Here is a 23704-nt window from a genome sequence, read left to right as displayed (position 1 = left end):
TAAAACATAGTCACGTACCCATATAGCTTAGAGAAACGATTAATGGAAGAGGAAGTCTGTTGTTTTTTCTTTTCCTGACGAAGGACTCATTTGTAAGGAGTGAGAAACAGTCCCTACTGCTCAGTGGGAAAAAATCTTAAAAATCCTGAACCTTTTGTTACATGGTGACCAGCTCTGAATACCCTTGCTGCTCCTCACCGGCTCTTGCTACCACACATACAGGCTCCAAACTCTGGGGCTCCGGGCTTTCCTAGACCACCAGGACAGGGTGGTAAAGATCTACAGGCGTAAAAAAAATCTACAGGCCAGGAAGCATTGGGGCTCCGGGATTTCCTAGACCACCAGGACTCCGACGTTTAACACCAGCTCGAGCTGTCCGCCTAGTGTTAAACCACAGCTTAAAAATGGTGAATGTCAGACAGCTGCTCCCACACCAGAAGTGTCAGCTCTGGAAGGTCTTGCTGCTTCTCACCAGCTCTAGGCACCACATCTACAGGCTCACAAACATTGGGGATCCGGCATTTCCTGGGACACCAGGACTCCGACGTCTACCATCACCTCAACTCAGCAGTCCCTTTTGAAAAAAATCTTAAAAATCACAAACGTCGGAAGACTGCTCCCACACCAGAAGTGACATTTCTGAAAGCTCTTGCTTCTCCTGCCCGGCTCTTGCCACCGCATCTACAGGCTCACAAATATTGGGACTGCGAGATTTCCTAGAACACCAGCACTCCAACGTTTACCACGGTGTACTTATGGCCGCCCAGTGAAAACACTCTTATATATCATGAACGTTGGATGATAGATCCCACACCAGAAGTGCCAGCTCTGAAAACCCCTCAGTGGCTCTTGCCACCGCATCTAACAGCCCAGCAACACTGGGGCTCCGTTCTTTCCTAGACAATCAGGACTCTGACTTTTGCCACGATGTACACCAGTAAACTTTCAGAGGTGGCACTTTTGGTGTTGGAGCAATCGTCTGAGTTCGTGATTTTTAAGATTTATTTCTCACTGTGCAGCAGCTCTAGGTGATGGTAAGTGTCAGAGTCCTGCTGGTGGAGGAAAGCCGAGAGACTCAATGTTTCTGAGCCTGTAGATGTGGTGGGAAGAGTCGGTGAGGAGCAGCAAGAACTTTTAGAGCAGGCACTTCCGGTGTTGGAGTACTTGTCTGACTGCCTTCTGCGCGGCTGCTTCCAAGTTGACGGTAACTGCCAGCGTGCTAGCTGTGTAGGACAGTGAAGAGGCTGACGCGTGTGTGTCCGTAGAGCTGCTAGAAAGCGCACGTGAAGAGCAGGAAGGGCTTTCAGAGCAGCCGGTTCTCGTCTTGGACAGTCGCCACACATCCGCACTTTTAGTGCCTCAGAACCGCGGACAGCTTGCAAAACACGGCTGTAACTGTCCCAGCGCAAGCTGTTCAGGAAAGCACAGAAACGCGATGTTCGCGTGCTTTTAGCGCTGCTCGCAAGAAGCCTCCGGAGCAGGCACTTCTCGTGCAGAAACAACCGTGCCTGCTACGATCTTTCCTAGCCTCTTTTCCTCCGGGCAGCCGGCTTGAGCTGATGTGAAGTGTTGGTGGGCAAATCACCCAGAGAAGAGTCGCAATGCTTCTGGGCTGTTAGCAAGAGCTTTCCTTGCTGACCCTTTTCACGTGGGAGATTAGCTGGACATTTGCCGGTTTAGTGCCTTGTTTCTTCTGCGCAGCTTGCACAAAGCTCATTGCGGCTTTCGCGGTTCGAGTTGTGCATCGCCGGAGCTCTGCGGGAAAGAGCGAGAGAAGAGCCGCGAAAGCTCCGAGTGCGGCCAGCTCGCGTGTAGCCGCGAATGTGCGCTGTTCGCCGGTTGCAGGGCGACTGCCTTCTGCGCGGCTGGTTCCAAGTTGACGGTAACTGCCAGCGTGCTAGCTGTGTAGGACAGTGAAGAGGCTGACGCGTGTGTGTCCGTAGAGCTGCTAGAAAGCGTACGTGAAGAGCAGGAAGGGCTTTCACAGCAGCCGGCTCTCGTCTTGGACAGTCGCCACACATCCGCACTTTTAGTGCCTCAGAACCGCGGACAGCTTGCAAAACACGGCTGTAACTGTCCCAGCGCAAGCTGTTCAGGAAAGCACAGAAACGCGATGTTCGCGTGCTTTCAGCGCTGCTCGCAAGAAGCCTCCGGAGCAGGCACTTCTCGTGCAGCAACAACCGTGCCTGCTACGATCTTTCCTAGCCTCTTTTCCTCCGGGCAGCCGGCTTTAGCTGATGTGAAGTGTTGGTGGGCAAATCATCCAGAGAAGAGTCGCAATGCTTCTGGGCTGTTAGCAAGAGCGAGTGAAGAGCAGCAAGAGCTTTCCTTGCTGGCCCTTTTCACGTGGGAGATTAGCTGGACATTTGCCGGTTTAGTGCCTTGTTTCTTCTGCGCAGCTTGCACAAAGCTCATTGCGGCTTTCGCGGTTCAAGTTGTGCATCCCGGACAGCTTAGAAAACACGGCTGTAACTGTCCCAGCGCAAGCTGTTCAGGAAAGCACAGAAACGCGATGTTCGCGTGCTTTTAGCGCTGCTCGCAAGAAACCTCCGGAGCAGGCACTTCTCGTGCGGCAACAACCGTGCCTGCTACGATCTTTCCTAGCCTCTTTTCCTCCGGGCAGCCGGTTGAGCTGATGTGAAGTGTTGGTGGGCAAATCATCCAGAGAAGCGTCGCAATGCTTCTGGGCTGTTAGCAAGAGCTTTCCTTGCTGAGCCTTTTCACGTTGGAGATTAGCTGGACATTTGCCGGTTTAGTGCCTTGTTTCTTCTGCGCAGCTTGCACAAAGCTCATTGCGGCTTTCGCGGTTCGAGTTGTGCATCGCCGGAGCTCTGCGGGAAAGAGCGAGAGAAGAGCCGCGAAAGCTCCGAGTGCGGCCAGCTCGCGTGTAGCCGCGAATGTGCGCTGTTCGCCGGTTGGAGGGCGACTGCCTTCTGCGCGGCTGGTTCCAAGTTGACGGTAACTGCCAGCGTGCTAGCTGTGTAGGACAGTGAAGAGGCTGACGCGTGTGTGTCCGTAGAGCTGCTAGAAAGCGTACGTGAAGAGCAGGAAGGGCTTTCAGAGCAGCCGGTTCTCGTCTTGGACAGTCGCCACACATCCGCACTTTTAGTGCCTCAGAACCGCGGACAGCTTGCAAAACACGGCTGTAACTGTCCCAGCGCAAGCTGTTCAGGAAAGCACAGAAACGCGATGTTCGCGTGCTTTTAGCGCTGCTCGCAAGAAGCCTCCGGAGCAGGCACTTCTCGTGCGGCAACAACCGTGCCTGCTACGATCTTTCCTAGCCTCTTTTGGGCAAATCATCCAGAGAAGTGTCGCAATGCTTCTGGGCTGTTAGCAAGAGCGAGTGAAGAGCAGCAAGAGCTTTCCTTGCTGACCCTTTTCACGTGGGAGAGTAGCTGGACATTTGCCGGTTTAGTGCCTTGTTTCTTCTGCGCAGCTTGCACAAAGCTCATTGCGGCTTTCGCGGTTCGAGTTGTGCATCGCCGGAGCTCTGCGGGAAAGAGCGAGAGAAGAGCCGCGAAAGCTCCGAGTGCGGCCAGCTCGCGTGTAGCCGCGAATGTGCGCTGTTCGCCGGTTGCAGGGCGACTGCCTTCTGCGCGGCTGCTTCCAAGCTGACGGTAACTGCCAGCGTGCTAGCTGTGTAGGACAGTGAAGAGGCTGACGTGTGTGTGTCGGTAGAGCTGCTAGAAAGCGTACGTGACGAGCAGGAAGGGCTTTCAGAGCAGCCGGTTCTCGTCTTGGACAGTCGCCACACATCCGCACTTTTAGTGCCTCAGAACCCCGGACAGCTTGCAAAACACGGCTGTAACTGTCCCAGCGCAAGCTGTTCAGGAAAGCACAGAAACGCGATGTTCGCGTGCTTTTAGCGCTGCTCGCAAGAAGCCTCCGGAGCAGGCACTTCTCGTGCAGCAACAACCGTGCCTGCTACGATCTTTCCTAGCCTCTTTTCCTCCGGGCAGCCGGCTTGAGCTGATGTGAAGTGTTGGTGGGCAAATCATCCAGAGAAGAGTCGCAATGCTTCTGGGCTGTTAGCAAGAGCTTTCCTTGCTGACCCTTTTCACGTTGGAGATTAGCTGGACATTTGCCGGTTTAGTGCCTTGTTTCTTCTGCGCAGCTTGCACAAAGCTCATTGCGGCTTTCGCGGTTCGAGTTGTGCATCCCGGACAGCTTAGAAAACACAGCTGTAACTGTCCCAGCGCAAGCTGTTCAGGAAAGCACAGAAACGCGATGTTCGCGTGCTTTTAGCGCTGCTCGCAAGAAGCCTCCGGAGCAGGCACTTCTCGTGCGGCAACAACCGTGCCTGCTACGATCTTTCCTAGCCTCTTTTCCTCCGGGCAGCCGGCTTGAGCTGATGTGAAGTGTTGGTGGGCAAATCATCCAGAGAAGAGTCGCAATGCTTCTGGGCTGTTAGCAAGAGCTTTCCTTGCTGAGCCTTTTCACGTTGGAGATTAGCTGGACATTTGCCGGTTTAGTGCCTTGTTTCTTCTGCGCAGCTTGCACAAAGCTCATTGCGGCTTTCGCGGTTCGAGTTGTGCATCGCCGGAGCTCTGCGGGAAAGAGCGAGAGAAGAGCCGCGAAAGCTCCGAGTGCGGCCAGCTCGCGTGTAGCCGCGATGATGCGCTGTTCGCCGGTTGGAGGGCGACTGCCTTCTGCGCGGCTGGTTCCAAGTTGACGGTAACTGCCAGCGTGCTAGCTGTGTAGGACAGTGAAGAGGCTGACGCGTGTGTGTCCGTAGAGCTGCTAGAAAGCGTACGTGAAGAGCAGGAAGGGCTTTCAGAGCAGCCGGTTCTCGTCTTGGACAGTCGCCACACATCCGCACTTTTAGTGCCTCAGAACCGCGGACAGCTTAGAAAACACGGCTGTAACTGTCCCAGCGCAAGCTGTTCAGGAAAGCACAGAAATGCGATGTTCGCGTGCTTTTAGCGCTGCTCGCAAGAAGCCTCCGGAGCAGGCACTTCTCGTGCGGCAACAACCGTGCCTGCTACGATCTTTCCTAGCCTCTTTTCCTCCGGGCAGCCGGCTTGAGCTGATGTGAAGTGTTGGTGGGCAAATCATCCAGAGAAGAGTCGCAATGCTTCTGGGCTGTTAGCAAAAGCTTTCCTTGCTGACCCTTTTCACGTTGGAGATTAGCTGGACATTTGCCGGTTTAGTGCCTTGTTTCTTCTGCGCAGCTTGCACAAAGCTCATTGCGGCTTTCGCGGTTCGAGTTGTGCATCGCCGGAGCTCTGCGGGAAAGAGCGAGAGAAGAGCCGCGAAAGCTCCGAGTGCGGCCAGCTCGCGTGTAGCCGCGAATGTGCGCTGTTCGCCGGTTGCAGGGCGACTGCCTTCTGCGCGGCTGCTTCCAAGTTGACGGTAACTGCCAGCGTGCTAGCTGTGTAGGACAGTGAAGAGGCTGACGCGTGTGTGTCCGTAGAGCTGCTAGAAAGCGCACGTGAAGAGCAGGAAGGGCTTTCAGAGCAGCCGGTTCTCGTCTTGGACAGTCGCCACACATCCGCACTTTTAGTGCCTCAGAACCGCGGACAGCTTGCAAAACACGGCTGTAACTGTCCCAGCGCAAGCTGTTCAGGAAAGCACAGAAACGCGATGTTCGCGTGCTTTTAGCGCTGCTCGCAAGAAGCCTCCGGAGCAGGCACTTCTCGTGCGGCAACAACCGTGCCTGCTACGATCTTTCCTAGCCTCTTTTGGGCAAATCATCCAGAGAAGGGTCGCAATGCTTCTGGGCTGTTAGCAAGAGCGAGTGAAGAGCAGCAAGAGCTTTCCTTGCTGACCCTTTTCACGTGGGAGAGTAGCTGGACATTTGCCGGTTTAGTGCCTTGTTTCTTCTGCGCAGCTTGCACAAAGCTCATTGCGGCTTTCGCGGTTCGAGTTGTGCATCGCCGGAGCTCTGCGGGAAAGAGCGAGAGAAGAGCCGCGAAAGCTCCGGGTGCGGCCAGCTCGCGTGTAGCCGCGAATGTGCGCTGTTCGCCGGTTGCAGGGCGACTGCCTTCTGCGCGGCTGCTTCCAAGTTGACGGTAAGTGCCAGCGTGCTAGCTGTGTAGGACAGTGAAGAGGCTGACGCGTGTGTGTCCGTAGAGCTGCTAGAAAGCGCACGTGAAGAGCAGTAAGGGCTTTCAGAGCAGCCGGTTCTCGTCTTGGACAGTCGCCACACATCCGCACTTTTAGTGCCTCAGAACCCCGGACAGCTTGCAAAACACGGCTGTAACTGTCCCAGCGCAAGCTGTTCAGGAAAGCACAGAAACGCGATGTTCGCGTGCTTTTAGCGCTGCTCGCAAGAAGCCTCCGGAGCAGGCACTTCTCGTGCAGCAACAACCGTGCCTGCTACGATCTTTCCTAGCCTCTTTTCCTCCGGGCAGCCGGCTTGAGCTGATGTGAAGTGTTGGTGGGCAAATCACCCAGAGAAGCGTCGCAATGCTTCTGGGCTGTTAGCACGAGCTTTCCTTGCTGAGCCTTTTCACGTTGGAGATTAGCTGGACATTTGCCGGTTTAGTGCCTTGTTTCTTCTGCGCAGCTTGCACAAAGCTCATTGCGGCTTTCGCGGTTCGAGTTGTGCATCGCCGGAGCTCTGCGAGAAAGAGCGAGAGAAGAGCCGCGAAAGCTCCGAGTGCGGCCAGCTCGCGTGTAGCCGCGAATGTGCGCTGTTCGCCGGTTGGAGGGCGACTGCCTTCTGCGCGGCTGGTTCCAAGTTGACGGTAACTGCCAGCGTGCTAGCTGTGTAGGACAGTGAAGAGGCTGACGCGTGTGTGTCCGTAGAGCTGCTAGAAAGCGTACGTGAAGAGCAGGAAGGGCTTTCAGAGCAGCCGGTTCTCGTCTTGGACAGTCGCCACACATCCGCACTTTTAGTGCCTCAGAACCGCGGACAGCTTGCAAAACACGGCTGTAACTGTCCCAGCGCAAGCTGTTCAGGAAAGCACAGAAACGCGATGTTCGCGTGCTTTTAGCGCTGCTCGCAAGAAGCCTCCGGAGCAGGCACTTCTCGTGCGGCAACAACCGTGCCTGCTACGATCTTTCCTAGCCTCTTTTCCTCCGGGCAGCCGGTTGAGCTGATGTGAAGTGTTGGTGGGCAAATCATCCAGAGAAGAGTCGCAATGCTTCTGGGCTGTTAGCAAGAGCGAGTGAAGAGCAGCAAGAGCTTTCCTTGCTGACTCTTTTCACGTTGGAGATTAGCTGGACATTTGCCGGTTTAGTGCCTTGTTTCTTCTGCGCAGCTTGCACAAAGCTCATTGCGGCTTTCGCGGTTCGAGTTGTGCATCGCCGGAGCTCTGCGAGAAAGAGCGAGAGAAGAGCCGCGAAAGCTCCGGGTGCGGCCAGCTCGCGTGTAGCCGCGAATGTGCGCTGTTCGCCGGTTGGAGGGCGACTGCCTTCTGCGCGGCTGGTTCCAAGTTGACGGTAACTGCCAGCGTGCTAGCTGTGTAGGACAGTGAAGAGGCTGACGCGTGTGTGTCCGTAGAGCTGCTAGAAAGCGTACGTGAAGAGCAGGAAGGGCTTTCAGAGCAGCCGGTTCTCGTCTTGGACAGTCGCCACACATCCGCACTTTTAGTGCCTCAGAACCCCGGACAGCTTGCAAAACACGGCTGTAACTGTCCCAGCGCAAGCTGTTCAGGAAAGCACAGAAACGCGATGTTCGCGTGCTTTTAGCGCTGCTCGCAAGAAGCCTCCGGAGCAGGCACTTCTCGTGCGGCAACAACCGTGCCTGCTACGATCTTTCCTAGCCTCTTCTCCTCCGGGCAGCCGGCTTGAGCTGATGTGAAGTGTTGGTGGGCAAATCATCCAGAGAAGCGTCGCAATGCTTCTGGGCTGTTAGCAAGAGCTTTCCTTGCTGAGCCTTTTCACGTTGGAGATTAGCTGGACATTTGCCGGTTTAGTGCCTTGTTTCTTCTGCGCAGCTTGCACAAAGCTCATTGCGGCTTTCGCGGTTCGAGTTGTGCATCCCGGACAGCTTAGAAAAAACGGCTGTAACTGTCCCAGCGCAAGCTGTTCAGGAAAGCACAGAAATGCGATGTTCGCGTGCTTTTAGCGCTGCTCGCAAGAAACCTCCGGAGCAGGCACTTCTCGTGCGGCAACAACCGTGCCTGCTACGATCTTTCCTAGCCTCTTTTCCTCCGGGCAGCCGGCTTGAGCTGATGTGAAGTGTTGGTGGGCAAATCATCCAGAGAAGCGTCGCAATGCTTCTGGGCTGTTAGCAAGAGCTTTCCTTGCTGACCCTTTTCACGTGGGAGATTAGCTGGACATTTGCCGGTTTAGTGCCTTGTTTCTTCTGCGCAGCTTGCACAAAGCTCATTGCGGCTTTCGCGGTTCGAGTTGTGCATCGCCGGAGCTCTGCGGGAAAGAGCGAGAGAAGAGCCGCGAAAGCTCCGAGTGCGGCCAGCTCGCGTGTAGCCGCGAATGTGCGCTGTTCGCCGGTTGCAGGGCGACTGCCTTCTGCGCGGCTGCTTCCAAGTTGACGGTAAGTGCCAGCGTGCTAGCTGTGTAGGACAGTGAAGAGGCTGACGCGTGTGTGTCCGTAGAGCTGCTAGAAAGCGTAGGTGAAGAGCAGGAAGGGCTTTCAGAGCAGCCGGTTCTCGTCTTGGACAGTCGCCACACATCCGCACTTTTAGTGCCTCAGAACCGCGGACAGCTTGCAAAACACGGCTGTAACTGTCCCAGCGCAAGCTGTTCAGGAAAGCACAGAAACGCGATGTTCGCGTGCTTTTAGCGCTGCTCGCAAGAAGCCTCCGGAGCAGGCACTTCTCGTGCGGCAACAACCGTGCCTGCTACGATCTTTCCTAGCCTCTTTTCCTCCGGGCAGCCGGCTTGAGCTGATGTGAAGTGTTGGTGGGCAAATCATCCAGAGAAGAGTCGCAATGCTTCTGGGCTGTTAGCAAGAGCTTTCCTTGCTGACCCTTTTCACGTTGGAGATTAGCTGGACATTTGCCGGTTTAGTGCCTTGTTTCTTCTGCGCAGCTTGCACAAAGCTCATTGCGGCTTTCGCGGTTCGAGTTGTGCATCCCGGACAGCTTAGAAAACACGGCTGTAACTGTCCCAGCGCAAGCTGTTCAGGAAAGCACAGAAACGCGATGTTCGCGTGCTTTTAGCGCTGCTCGCAAGAAGCCTCCGGAGCAGGCACTTCTCGTGCGGCAACAACCGTGCCTGCTACGATCTTTCCTAGCCTCTTTTCCTCCGGGCAGCCGGCTTGAGCTGATGTGAAGTGTTGGTGTGCAAATCATCCAGAGAAGAGTCGCAATGCTTCTGGGCTGTTAGCAAGAGCGAGTGAAGAGCAGAAAGAGCTTTCCTTGCTGACCCTTTTCACGTTGGAGATTAGCTGGACATTTGCCGGTTTAGTGCCTTGTTTCTTCTGCGCAGCTTGCACAAAGCTCATTGCGGCTTTCGCGGTTCGAGTTGTGCATCGCCGGAGCTCTGCGGGAAAGAGCGAGAGAAGAGCCGCGAAAGCTCCGGGTGCGGCCAGCTCGCGTGTAGCCGCGATGATGCGCTGTTCGCCGGTTGCAGGGCGACTGCCTTCTGCGCGGCTGGTTCCAAGTTGACGGTAACTGCCAGCGTGCTAGCTGTGTAGGACAGTGAAGAGGCTGACGTGTGTGTGTCCGTAGAGCTGCTAGAAAGCGTACGTGAAGAGCAGGAAGGGCTTTCAGAGCAGCCGGTTCTCGTCTTGGACAGTCGCCACACATCCGCACTTTTAGTGCCTCAGAACCGCGGACAGCTTGCAAAACACGGCTGTAACTGTCCCAGCGCAAGCTGTTCAGGAAAGCACAGAAACGCGATGTTCGCGTGCTTTTAGCGCTGCTCGCAAGAAGCCTCCGGAGCAGGCACTTCTCGTGCGGCAACAACCGTGCCTGCTACGATCTTTCCTAGCCTCTTTTCCTCCGGGCAGCCGGCTTGAGCTGATGTGAAGTGTTGGTGGGCAAATCATCCAGAGAAGAGTCGCAATGCTTCTGGGCTGTTAGCAAGAGCTTTCCTTGCTGACCCTTTTCACGTTGGAGATTAGCTGGACATTTGCCGGTTTAGTGCCTTGTTTCTTCTGCGCAGCTTGCACAAAGCTTATTGCGGCTTTCGCGGTTCGAGTTGTGCATCGCCGGAGCTCTGCGGGAAAGAGCGAGAGAAGAGCCGCGAAAGCTCCGAGTGCGGCCAGCTCGCGTGTAGCCGCGAATGTGCGCTGTTCGCCGGTTGCAGGGCGACTGCCTTCTGCGCGGCTGCTTCCAAGTTGACGGTAACTGCCAGCGTGCTAGCTGTGTAGGACAGTGAAGAGGTTGACGCGTGTGTGTCCGTAGAGCTGCTAGAAAGCGTACGTGAAGAGCAGGAAGGGCTTTCAGAGCAGCCGGTTCTCGTCTTGGGCAGTCGCCACACATCCGCACTTTTAGTGCCTCAGAACCCCGGACAGCTTGCAAAACACGGCTGTAACTGTCCCAGCGCAAGCTGTTCAGGAAAGCACAGAAACGCGATGTTCGCGTGCTTTTAGAGCTGCTCGCAAGAAGCCTCCGGAGCAGGCACTTCTCGTGCGGCAACAACCGTGCCTGCTACGATCTTTCCTAGCCTCTTTTCCTCCGGGCAGCCGGCTTGAGCTGATGTGAAGTGTTGGTGTGCAAATCATCCAGAGAAGAGTCGCAATGCTTCTGGGCTGTTAGCAAGAGCTTTCCTTGCTGACCCTTTTCACGTTGGAGATTAGCTGGACATTTGCCGGTTTAGTGCCTTGTTTCTTCTGCGCAGCTTGCACAAAGCTCATTGCGGCTTTCGCGGTTCGAGTTGTGCATCCCGGACAGCTTAGAAAACACGGCTGTAACTGTCCCAGCGCAAGCTGTTCAGGAAAGCACAGAAACGCGATGTTCGCGTGCTTTTAGCGCTGCTCGCAAGAAACCTCCGGAGCAGGCACTTCTCGTGCGGCAACAACCGTGCCTGCTACGATCTTTCCTAGCCTCTTTTCCTCCGGGCAGCCGGCTTGAGCTGATGTGAAGTGTTGGTGGGCAAATCATCCAGAGAAGCGTCGCAATGCTTCTGGGCTGTTAGCAAGAGCGAGTGAAGAGCAGAAAGAGCTTTCCTTGCTGACCCTTTTCACGTGGGAGATTAGCTGGACATTTGCCGGTTTAGTGCCTTGTTTCTTCTGCGCAGCTTGCACAAAGCTCATTGCGGCTTTCGCGGTTCGAGTTGTGCATCGCCGGAGCTCTGCGGGAAAGAGCGAGAGAAGAGCCGCGAAAGCTCCGAGTGCGGCCAGCTCGCGTGTAGCCGCGAATGTGCGCTGTTCGCCGGTTGCAGGGCGACTGCCTTCTGCGCGGCTGGTTCCAAGTTGACGGTAACTGCCAGCGTGCTAGCTGTGTAGGACAGTGAAGAGGCTGACGCGTGTGTGTCCGTAGAGCTGCTAGAAAGCGTAGGTGAAGAGCAGGAAGGGCTTTCAGAGCAGCCGGTTCTCGTCTTGGGCAGTCGCCACACATCCGCACTTTTAGTGCCTCAGAACCGCGGACAGCTTGCAAAACACGGCTGTAACTGTCCCAGCGCAAGCTGTTCAGGAAAGCACAGAAACGCGATGTTCGCGTGCTTTTAGCGCTGCTCGCAAGAAGCCTCCGGAGCAGGCACTTCTCGTGAGGCAACAACCGTGCCTGCTACGATCTTTCCTAGCCTCTTTTCCTCCGGGCAGCCGGCTTGAGCTGATGTGAAGTGTTGGTGGGCAAATCATCCAGAGAAGAGTCGCAATGCTTCTGGGCTGTTAGCAAGAGCTTTCCTTGCTGACCCTTTTCACGTTGGAGATTAGCTGGACATTTGCCGGTTTAGTGCCTTGTTTCTTCTGCGCAGCTTGCACAAAGCTCATTGCGGCTTTCGCGGTTCGAGTTGTGCATCGCCGGAGCTCTGCGGGAAAGAGCGAGAGAAGAGCCGCGAAAGCTCCGAGTGCGGCCAGCTCGCGTGTAGCCGCGAATGTGCGCTGTTCGCCGGTTGCAGGGCGACTGCCTTCTGCGCGGCTGCTTCCAAGTTGACGGTAACTGCCAGCGTGCTAGCTGTGTAGGACAGTGAAGAGGTTGACGCGTGTGTGTCCGTAGAGCTGCTAGAAAGCGTAGGTGAAGAGCAGGAAGGGCTTTCAGAGCAGCCGGTTCTCGTCTTGGGCAGTCGCCACACATCCGCACTTTTAGTGCCTCAGAACCGCGGACAGCTTGCAAAACACGGCTGTAACTGTCCCAGCGCAAGCTGTTCAGGAAAGCACAGAAACGCGATGTTCGCGTGCTTTTAGCGCTGCTCGCAAGAAGCCTCCGGAGCAGGCACTTCTCGTGCGGCAACAACCGTGCCTGCTACGATCTTTCCTAGCCTCTTTTCCTCCGGGCAGCCGGCTTGAGCTGATGTGAAGTGTTGGTGGGCAAATCATCCAGAGAAGAGTCGCAATGCTTCTGGGCTGTTAGCAAGAGCTTTCCTTGCTGACCCTTTTCACGTGGGAGATTAGCTGGACATTTGCCGGTTTAGTGCCTTGTTTCTTCTGCGCAGCTTGCACAAAGCTCATTGCGGCTTTCGCGGTTCGAGTTGTGCATCGCCGGAGCTCTGCGGGAAAGAGCGAGAGAAGAGCCGCGAAAGCTCCGAGTGCGGCCAGCTCGCGTGTAGCCGCGATGATGCGCTGTTCGCCGGTTGCAGGGCGACTGCCTTCTGCGCGGCTGCTTCCAAGTTGACGGTAACTGCCAGCGTGCTAGCTGTGTAGGACAGTGAAGAGGCTGACGCGTGTGTGTCCGTAGAGCTGCTAGAAAGCGTAGGTGAAGAGCAGGAAGGGCTTTCAGAGCAGCCGGTTCTCGTCTTGGACAGTCGCCACACATCCGCACTTTTAGTGCCTCAGAACCGCGGACAGCTTGCAAAACACGGCTGTAACTGTCCCAGCGCAAGCTGTTCAGGAAAGCACAGAAACGCGATGTTCGCGTGCTTTTAGCGCTGCTCGCAAGAAGCCTCCGGAGCAGGCACTTCTCGTGCGGCAACAACCGTGCCTGCTACGATCTTTCCTAGCCTCTTTTCCTCCGGGCAGCCGGCTTGAGCTGATGTGAAGTGTTGGTGGGCAAATCATCCAGAGAAGAGTCGCAATGCTTCTGGGCTGTTAGCAAGAGCTTTCCTTGCTGACCCTTTTCACGTTGGAGATTAGCTGGACATTTGCCGGTTTAGTGCCTTGTTTCTTCTGCGCAGCTTGCACAAAGCTCATTGCGGCTTTCGCGGTTCGAGTTGTGCATCGCCGGAGCTCTGCGGGAAAGAGCGAGAGAAGAGCCGCGAAAGCTCCGGGTGCGGCCAGCTCGCGTGTAGCCGCGAATGTGCGCTGTTCGCCGGTTGCAGGGCGACTGCCTTCTGCGCGGCTGCTTCCAAGTTGACGGTAACTGCCAGCGTGCTAGCTGTGTAGGACAGTGAAGAGGCTGACGCGTGTGTGTCCGTAGAGCTGCTAGAAAGCGTACGTGAAGAGCAGGAAGGGCTTTCAGAGCAGCCGGTTCTCGTCTTGGGCAGTCGCCACACATCCGCACTTTTAGTGCCTCAGAACCCCGGACAGCTTGCAAAACACGGCTGTAACTGTCCCAGCGCAAGCTGTTCAGGAAAGCACAGAAACGCGATGTTCGCGTGCTTTTAGAGCTGCTCGCAAGAAGCCTCCGGAGCAGGCACTTCTCGTGCAGCAACAACCGTGCCTGCTACGATCTTTCCTAGCCTCTTTTCCTCCGGGCAGCCGGCTTGAGCTGATGTGACGTGTTGGTGTGCAAATCATCCAGAGAAGAGTCGCAGTGCTTCTGGGCTGTTAGCAAGAGCGAGTGAAGAGCAGCAAGAGCTTTCCTTGCTGACTCTTTTCACGTTGGAGATTAGCTGGACATTTGCCGGTTTAGTGCCTTGTTTCTTCTGCGCAGCTTGCACAAAGCTCATTGCGGCTTTCGCGGTTCGAGTTGTGCATCGCCGGAGCTCTGCGGGAAAGAGCGAGAGAAGAGCCGCGAAAGCTCCGAGTGCGGCCAGCTCGCGTGTAGCCGCGATGATGCGCTGTTCGCCGGTTGCAGGGCGACTGCCTTCTGCGCGGCTGCTTCCAAGTTGACGGTAACTGCCAGCGTGCTAGCTGTGTAGGACAGTGAAGAGGCTGACGCGTGTGTGTCCGTAGAGCTGCTAGAAAGCGTAGGTGAAGAGCAGGAAGGGCTTTCAGAGCAGCCGGTTCTCGTCTTGGACAGTCGCCACACATCCGCACTTTTAGTGCCTCAGAACCGCGGACAGCTTGCAAAACACGGCTGTAACTGTCCCAGCGCAAGCTGTTCAGGAAAGCACAGAAACGCGATGTTCGCGTGCTTTTAGCGCTGCTCGCAAGAAGCCTCCGGAGCAGGCACTTCTCGTGCGGCAACAACCGTGCCTGCTACGATCTTTCCTAGCCTCTTTTCCTCCGGGCAGCCGGCTTGAGCTGATGTGAAGTGTTGGTGTGCAAATCATCCAGAGAAGAGTCGCAATGCTTCTGGGCTGTTAGCAAGAGCTTTCCTTGCTGACTCTTTTCACGTGGGAGATTAGCTGGACATTTGCCGGTTTAGTGCCTTGTTTCTTCTGCGCAGCTTGCACAAAGCTCATTGCGGCTTTCGCGGTTCGAGTTGTGCATCGCCGGAGCTCTGCGGGAAAGAGCGAGAGAAGAGCCGCGAAAGCTCCGAGTGCGGCCAGCTCGCGTGTAGCCGCGATGATGCGCTGTTCGCCGGTTGCAGGGCGACTGCCTTCTGCGCGGCTGCTTCCAAGTTGACGGTAACTGCCAGCGTGCTAGCTGTGTAGGACAGTGAAGAGGCTGACGCGTGTGTGTCCGTAGAGCTGCTAGAAAGCGTACGTGAAGAGCAGGAAGGGCTTTCAGAGCAGCCGGTTCTCGTCTTGGGCAGTCGCCACACATCCGCACTTTTAGTGCCTCAGAACCCCGGACAGCTTGCAAAACACGGCTGTAACTGTCCCAGCGCAAGCTGTTCAGGAAAGCACAGAAACGCGATGTTCGCGTGCTTTTAGAGCTGCTCGCAAGAAGCCTCCGGAGCAGGCACTTCTCGTGCGGCAACAACCGTGCCTGCTACGATCTTTCCTAGCCTCTTTTCCTCCGGGCAGCCGGCTTGAGCTGATGTGAAGTGTTGGTGGGCAAATCATCCAGAGAAGCGTCGCAATGCTTCTGGGCTGTTAGCAAGAGCGAGTGAAGAGCAGAAAGAGCTTTCCTTGCTGACCCTTTTCACGTGGGAGATTAGCTGGACATTTGCCGGTTTAGTGCCTTGTTTCTTCTGCGCAGCTTGCACAAAGCTCATTGCGGCTTTCGCGGTTCGAGTTGTGCATCGCCGGAGCTCTGCGGGAAAGAGCGAGAGAAGAGCCGCGAAAGCTCCGAGTGCGGCCAGCTCGCGTGTAGCCGCGATGATGCGCTGTTCGCCGGTTGCAGGGCGACTGCCTTCTGCGCGGCTGCTTCCAAGTTGACGGTAACTGCCAGCGTGCTAGCTGTGTAGGACAGTGAAGAGGCTGACGCGTGTGTGTCCGTAGAGCTGCTAGAAAGCGTAGGTGAAGAGCAGGAAGGGCTTTCAGAGCAGCCGGTTCTCGTCTTGGACAGTCGCCACACATCCGCACTTTTAGTGCCTCAGAACCGCGGACAGCTTGCAAAACACGGCTGTAACTGTCCCAGCGCAAGCTGTTCAGGAAAGCACAGAAACGCGATGTTCGCGTGCTTTTAGCGCTGCTCGCAAGAAGCCTCCGGAGCAGGCACTTCTCGTGCAGCAACAACCGTGCCTGCTACGATCTTTCCTAGCCTCTTTTCCTCCGGGCAGCCGGCTTGAGCTGATGTGAAGTGTTGGTGGGCAAATCATCCAGAGAAGAGTCGCAATGCTTCTGGGCTGTTAGCAAGAGCTTTCCTTGCTGACCCTTTTCACGTTGGAGATTAGCTGGACATTTGCCGGTTTAGTGCCTTGTTTCTTCTGCGCAGCTTGCACAAAGCTCATTGCGGCTTTCGCGGTTCGAGTTGTGCATCGCCGGAGCTCTGCGGGAAAGAGCGAGAGAAGAGCCGCGAAAGCTCCGAGTGCGGCCAGCTCGCGTGTAGCCGCGAATGTGCGCTGTTCGCCGGTTGCAGGGCGACTGCCTTCTGCGCGGCTGCTTCCAAGTTGACGGTAACTGCCAGCGTGCTAGCTGTGTAGGACAGTGAAGAGGTTGACGCGTGTGTGTCCGTAGAGCTGCTAGAAAGCGTAGGTGAAGAGCAGGAAGGGCTTTCAGAGCAGCCGGTTCTCGTCTTGGGCAGTCGCCACACATCCGCACTTTTAGTGCCTCAGAACCGCGGACAGCTTGCAAAACACGGCTGTAACTGTCCCAGCGCAAGCTGTTCAGGAAAGCACAGAAACGCGATGTTCGCGTGCTTTTAGCGCTGCTCGCAAGAAGCCTCCGGAGCAGGCACTTCTCGTGCGGCAACAACCGTGCCTGCTACGATCTTTCCTAGCCTCTTTTCCTCCGGGCAGCCGGCTTGAGCTGATGTGAAGTGTTGGTGGGCAAATCATCCAGAGAAGAGTCGCAATGCTTCTGGGCTGTTAGCAAGAGCTTTCCTTGCTGACCCTTTTCACGTGGGAGATTAGCTGGACATTTGCCGGTTTAGTGCCTTGTTTCTTCTGCGCAGCTTGCACAAAGCTCATTGCGGCTTTCGCGGTTCGAGTTGTGCATCGCCGGAGCTCTGCGGGAAAGAGCGAGAGAAGAGCCGCGAGAGAAGAGCCGCGAAAGCTCCGAGTGCGGCCAGCTCGCGTGTAGCCGCGAATGTGCGCTGTTCGCCGGTTGCAGGGCGACTGCCTTCTGCGCGGCTGCTTCCAAGTTGACGGTAAGTGCCAGCGTGCTAGCTGTGTAGGACAGTGAAGAGGCTGACGCGTGTGTGTCCGTAGAGCTGCTAGAAAGCGTAGGTGAAGAGCAGGAAGGGCTTTCAGAGCAGCCGGTTCTCGTCTTGGACAGTCGCCACACATCCGCACTTTTAGTGCCTCAGAACCGCGGACAGCTTGCAAAACACGGCTGTAACTGTCCCAGCGCAAGCTGTTCAGGAAAGCACAGAAACGCGATGTTCGCGTGCTTTTAGCGCTGCTCGCAAGAAGCCTCCGGAGCAGGCACTTCTCGTGCGGCAACAACCGTGCCTGCTACGATCTTTCCTAGCCTCTTTTCCTCCGGGCAGCCGGCTTGAGCTGATGTGAAGTGTTGGTGTGCAAATCATCCAGAGAAGAGTCGCAATGCTTCTGGGCTGTTAGCAAGAGCTTTCCTTGCTGACCCTTTTCACGTTGGAGATTAGCTGGACATTTGCCGGTTTAGTGCCTTGTTTCTTCTGCGCAGCTTGCACAAAGCTCATTGCGGCTTTCGCGGTTCGAGTTGTGCATCGCCGGAGCTCTGCGGGAAAGAGCGAGAGAAGAGCCGCGAAAGCTCCGGGTGCGGCCAGCTCGCGTGTAGCCGCGAATGTGCGCTGTTCGCCGGTTGCAGGGCGACTGCCTTCTGCGCGGCTGCTTCCAAGTTGACGGTAACTGCCAGCGTGCTAGCTGTGTAGGACAGTGAAGAGGTTGACGCGTGTGTGTCCGTAGAGCTGCTAGAAAGCGTACGTGAAGAGCAGGAAGGGCTTTCAGAGCAGCCGGTTCTCGTCTTGGGCAGTCGCCACACATCCGCACTTTTAGTGCCTCAGAACCGCGGACAGCTTGCAAAACACGGCTGTAACTGTCCCAGCGCAAGCTGTTCAGGAAAGCACAGAAACGCGATGTTCGCGTGCTTTTAGAGCTGCTCGCAAGAAGCCTCCGGAGCAGGCACTTCTCGTGCAGCAACAACCGTGCCTGCTACGATCTTTCCTAGCCTCTTTTCCTCCGGGCAGCCGGCTTGAGCTGATGTGACGTGTTGGTGTGCAAATCATCCAGAGAAGAGTCGCAGTGCTTCTGGGCTGTTAGCAAGAGCGAGTGAAGAGCAGCAAGAGCTTTCCTTGCTGACTCTTTTCACGTGGGAGATTAGCTGGACATTTGCCGGTTTAGTGCCTTGTTTCTTCTGCGCAGCTTGCACAAAGCTCATTGCGGCTTTCGCGGTTCGAGTTGTGCATCGCCGGAGCTCTGCGGGAAAGAGCGAGAGAAGAGCCGCGAAAGCTCCGAGTGCGGCCAGCTCGCGTGTAGCCGCGATGATGCGCTGTTCGCCGGTTGGAGGGCGACTGCCTTCTGCGCGGCTGCTTCCAAGTTGACGGTAAGTGCCAGCGTGCTAGCTGTGTAGGACAGTGAAGAGGCTGACGCGTGTGTGTCCGTAGAGCTGCTAGAAAGCGTAGGTGAAGAGCAGGAAGGGCTTTCAAAGCAGCCGGTTCTCGTCTTGGACAGTCGCCACACATCCGCACTTTTAGTGCCTCAGAACCGCGGACAGCTTGCAAAACACGGCTGTAACTGTCCCAGCGCAAGCTGTTCAGGAAAGCACAGAAACGCGATGTTCGCGTGCTTTTAGCGCTGCTCGCAAGAAGCCTCCGGAGCAGGCACTTCTCGTGCGGCAACAACCGTGCCTGCTACGATCTTTCCTAGCCTCTTTTCCTCCGGGCAGCCGGCTTGAGCTGATGTGAAGTGTTGGTGTGCAAATCATCCAGAGAAGAGTCGCAATGCTTCTGGGCTGTTAGCAAGAGCTTTCCTTGCTGACTCTTTTCACGTGGGAGATTAGCTGGACATTTGCCGGTTTAGTGCCTTGTTTCTTCTGCGCAGCTTGCACAAAGCTCATTGCGGCTTTCGCGGTTCGAGTTGTGCATCGCCGGAGCTCTGCGGGAAAGAGCGAGAGAAGAGCCGCGAAAGCTCCGAGTGCGGCCAGCTCGCGTGTAGCCGCGAATGTGCGCTGTTCGCCGGTTGCAGGGCGACTGCCTTCTGCGCGGCTGGTTCCAAGTTGACGGTAACTGCCAGCGTGCTAGCTGTGTAGGACAGTGAAGAGGCTGACGCGTGTGTGTCCGTAGAGCTGCTAGAAAGCGTACGTGAAGAGCAGGAAGGGCTTTCAGAGCAGCCGGTTCTCGTCTTGGGCAGTCGCCACACATCCGCACTTTTAGTGCCTCAGAACCCCGGACAGCTTGCAAAACACGGCTGTAACTGTCCCAGCGCAAGCTGTTCAGGAAAGCACAGAAACGCGATGTTCGCGTGCTTTTAGAGCTGCTCGCAAGAAGCCTCCGGAGCAGGCACTTCTCGTGCGGCAACAACCGTGCCTGCTACGATCTTTCCTAGCCTCTTTTCCTCCGGGCAGCCGGCTTGAGCTGATGTGAAGTGTTGGTGGGCAAATCATCCAGAGAAGCGTCGCAATGCTTCTGGGCTGTTAGCAAGAGCGAGTGAAGAGCAGAAAGAGCTTTCCTTGCTGACCCTTTTCACGTGGGAGATTAGCTGGACATTTGCCGGTTTAGTGCCTTGTTTCTTCTGCGCAGCTTGCACAAAGCTCATTGCGGCTTTCGCGGTTCGAGTTGTGCATCGCCGGAGCTCTGCGGGAAAGAGCGAGAGAAGAGCCGCGAAAGCTCCGGGTGCGGCCAGCTCGCGTGTAGCCGCGAATGTGCGCTGTTCGCCGGTTGGAGGGCGACTGCCTTCTGCGCGGCTGCTTCCAAGTTGACGGTAAGTGCCAGCGTGCTAGCTGTGTAGGACAGTGAAGAGGCTGACGCGTGTGTGTCCGTAGAGCTGCTAGAAAGCGTAGGTGAAGAGCAGGAAGGGCTTTCAGAGCAGCCGGTTCTCGTCTTGGACAGTCGCCACACATCCGCACTTTTAGTGCCTCAGAACCGCGGACAGCTTGCAAAACACGGCTGTAACTGTCCCAGCGCAAGCTGTTCAGGAAAGCACAGAAACGCGATGTTCGCGTGCTTTTAGCGCTGCTCGCAAGAAGCCTCCGGAGCAGGCACTTCTCGTGCGGCAACAACCGTGCCTGCTACGATCTTTCCTAGCCTCTTTTCCTCCGGGCAGCCGGCTTGAGCTGATGTGAAGTGTTGGTGGGCAAATCATCCAGAGAAGAGTCGCAATGCTTCTGGGCTGTTAGCAAGAGCTTTCCTTGCTGACCCTTTTCACGTTGGAGATTAGCTGGACATTTGCCGGTTTAGTGCCTTGTTTCTTCTGCGCAGCTTGCACAAAGCTCATTGCGGCTTTCGCGGTTCGAGTTGTGCATCGCCGGAGCTCTGCGGGAAAGAGCGAGAGAAGAGCCGCGAAAGCTCCGAGTGCGGCCAGCTCGCGTGTAGCCGCGATGATGCGCTGTTCGCCGGTTGCAGGGCGACTGCCTTCTGCGCGGCTGCTTCCAAGTTGACGGTAACTGCCAGCGTGCTAGCTGTGTAGGACAGTGAAGAGGCTGACGCGTGTGTGTCCGTAGAGCTGCTAGAAAGCGTAGGTGAAGAGCAGGAAGGGCTTTCAGAGCAGCCGGTTCTCGTCTTGGACAGTCGCCACACATCCGCACTTTTAGTGCCTCAGAACCGCGGACAGCTTGCAAAACACGGCTGTAACTGTCCCAGCGCAAGCTGTTCAGGAAAGCACAGAAACGCGATGTTCGCGTGCTTTTAGCGCTGCTCGCAAGAAGCCTCCGGAGCAGGCACTTCTCGTGAGGCAACAACCGTGCCTGCTACGATCTTTCCTAGCCTCTTTTCCTCCGGGCAGCCGGCTTGAGCTGATGTGAAGTGTTGGTGGGCAAATCATCCAGAGAAGAGTCGCAATGCTTCTGGGCTGTTAGCAAGAGCTTTCCTTGCTGACCCTTTTCACGTTGGAGATTAGCTGGACATTTGCCGGTTTAGTGCCTTGTTTCTTCTGCGCAGCTTGCACAAAGCTCATTGCGGCTTTCGCGGTTCGAGTTGTGCATCGCCGGAGCTCTGCGGGAAAGAGCGAGAGAAGAGCCGCGAAAGCTCCGAGTGCGGCCAGCTCGCGTGTAGCCGCGAATGTGCGCTGTTCGCCGGTTGGAGGGCGACTGCCTTCTGCGCGGCTGGTTCCAAGTTGACGGTAACTGCCAGCGTGCTAGCTGTGTAGGACAGTGAAGAGGTTGACGCGTGTGTGTCCGTAGAGCTGCTAGAAAGCGTAGGTGAAGAGCAGGAAGGGCTTTCAGAGCAGCCGGTTCTCGTCTTGGGCAGTCGCCACACATCCGCACTTTTAGTGCCTCAGAACCGCGGACAGCTTGCAAAACACGGCTGTAACTGTCCCAGCGCAAGCTGTTCAGGAAAGCACAGAAACGCGATGTTCGCGTGCTTTTAGCGCTGCTCGCAAGAAGCCTCCGGAGCAGGCACTTCTCGTGCGGCAACAACCGTGCCTGCTACGATCTTTCCTAGCCTCTTTTCCTCCGGGCAGCCGGCTTGAGCTGATGTGAAGTGTTGGTGGGCAAATCATCCAGAGAAGAGTCGCAATGCTTCTGGGCTGTTAGCAAGAGCTTTCCTTGCTGAGCCTTTTCACGTGGGAGATTAGCTGGACATTTGCCGGTTTAGTGCCTTGTTTCTTCTGCGCAGCTTGCACAAAGCTCATTGCGGCTTTCGCGGTTCGAGTTGTGCATCGCCGGAGCTCTGCGGGAAAGAGCGAGAGAAGAGCCGCGAAAGCTCCGAGTGCGGCCAGCTCGCGTGTAGCCGCGAATGTGCGCTGTTCGCCGGTTGCAGGGCGACTGCCTTCTGCGCGGCTGGTTCCAAGTTGACGGTAACTGCCAGCGTGCTAGCTGTGTAGGACAGTGAAGAGGCTGACGCGTGTGTGTCCGTAGAGCTGCTAGAAAGCGTACGTGAAGAGCAGGAAGGGCTTTCAGAGCAGCCGGTTCTCGTCTTGGACAGTCGCCACACATCCGCACTTTTAGTGCCTCAGAACCGCGGACAGCTTGCAAAACACGGCTGTAACTGTCCCAGCGCAAGCTGTTCAGGAAAGCACAGAAACGCGATGTTCGCGTGCTTTTAGCGCTGCTCGCAAGAAGCCTCCGGAGCAGGCACTTCTCGTGCGGCAACAACCGTGCCTGCTACGATCTTTCCTAGCCTCTTTTCCTCCGGGCAGCCGGCTTGAGCTGATGTGAAGTGTTGGTGTGCAAATCATCCAGAGAAGAGTCGCAATGCTTCTGGGCTGTTAGCAAGAGCTTTCCTTGCTGACTCTTTTCACGTGGGAGATTAGCTGGACATTTGCCGGTTTAGTGCCTTGTTTCTTCTGCGCAGCTTGCACAAAGCTCATTGCGGCTTTCGCGGTTCGAGTTGTGCATCGCCGGAGCTCTGCGGGAAAGAGCGAGAGAAGAGCCGCGAAAGCTCCGAGTGCGGCCAGCTCGCGTGTAGCCGCGAATGTGCGCTGTTCGCCGGTTGCAGGGCGACTGCCTTCTGCGCGGCTGCTTCCAAGTTGACGGTAACTGCCAGCGTGCTAGCTGTGTAGGACAGTGAAGAGGTTGACGCGTGTGTGTCCGTAGAGCTGCTAGAAAGCGTACGTGAAGAGCAGGAAGGGCTTTCAGAGCAGCCGGTTCTCGTCTTGGGCAGTCGCCACACATCCGCACTTTTAGTGCCTCAGAACCCCGGACAGCTTGCAAAACACGGCTGTAACTGTCCCAGCGCAAGCTGTTCAGGAAAGCACAGAAACGCGATGTTCGCGTGCTTTTAGAGCTGCTCGCAAGAAGCCTCCGGAGCAGGCACTTCTCGTGCGGCAACAACCGTGCCTGCTACGATCTTTCCTAGCCTCTTTTCCTCCGGGCAGCCGGCTTGAGCTGATGTGAAGTGTTGGTGTGCAAATCATCCAGAGAAGAGTCGCAATGCTTCTGGGCTGTTAGCAAGAGCGAGTGAAGAGCAGCAAGAGCTTTCCTTGCTGACCCTTTTCACGTGGGAGATTAGCTGGACATTTGCCGGTTTAGTGCCTTGTTTCTTCTGCGCAGCTTGCTCAAAGCTCATTGCGGCTTTCGCGGTTCGAGTTGTGCATCGCCGGAGCTCTGCGAGAAAGAGCGAGAGAAGAGCCGCGAAAGCTCCGAGTGCGGCCAGCTCGCGTGTAGCCGCGATGATGCGCTGTTCGCCGGTTGCAGGGCGACTGCCTTCTGCGCGGCTGCTTCCAAGTTGACGGTAACTGCCAGCGTGCTAGCTGTGTAGGACAGTGAAGAGGCTGACGTGTGTGTGTCCGTAGAGCTGCTAGAAAGCGTAGGTGAAGAGCAGGAAGGGCTTTCAGAGCAGCCGGTTCTCGTCTTGGACAGTCGCCACACATCCGCACTTTTAGTGCCTCAGAACCCCGGACAGCTTGCAAAACACGGCTGTAACTGTCCCAGCGCAAGCTGTTCAGGAAAGCACAGAAACGCGATGTTCGCGTGCTTTTAGCGCTGCTCGCAAGAAGCCTCCGGAGCAGGCACTTCTCGTGCGGCAACAACCGTGCCTGCTACGATCTTTCCTAGCCTCTTTTCCTCCGGGCAGCCGGCTTGAGCTGATGTGAAGTGTTGGTGTGCAAATCATCCAGAGAAGCGTCGCAATGCTTCTGGGCTGTTAGCAAGAGCTTTCCTTGCTGACCCTTTTCACGTTGGAGATTAGCTGGACATTTGCCGGTTTAGTGCCTTGTTTCTTCTGCGCAGCTTGCACAAAGCTCATTGCGGCTTTCGCGGTTCGAGTTGTGCATCGCCGGAGCTCTGCGGGAAAGAGCGAGAGAAGAGCCGCGAAAGCTCCGAGTGCGGCCAGCTCGCGTGTAGCCGCGATGATGCGCTGTTCGCCGGTTGCAGGGCGACTGCCTTCTGCGCGGCTGCTTCCAAGTTGACGGTAACTGCCAGCGTGCTAGCTGTGTAGGACAGTGAAGAGGCTGACGTGTGTGTGTCCGTAGAGCTGCTAGAAAGCGTACGTGAAGAGCAGGAAGGGCTTTCAGAGCAGCCG

General features: G+C 56.2%; 1 pseudogene; it reads left to right on the top strand.

The window, feature by feature from the left end:
* LOC147596886 (uncharacterized) overlaps positions 1-23704 on the top strand; it is a 71048-nt pseudogene that overhangs the window by 8741 nt on the left and 38603 nt on the right.

The sequence above is a fragment of the Chlamydotis macqueenii genome, chromosome 34, assembly GCF_036417535.1.
Source record: "Chlamydotis macqueenii isolate bChlMac1 chromosome 34, bChlMac1.mat, whole genome shotgun sequence".
NCBI classification, from domain to species: Eukaryota; Metazoa; Chordata; class Aves; order Otidiformes; family Otididae; genus Chlamydotis; species Chlamydotis macqueenii.
This window is presented reverse-complemented; position numbering and strand designations above follow the sequence as displayed.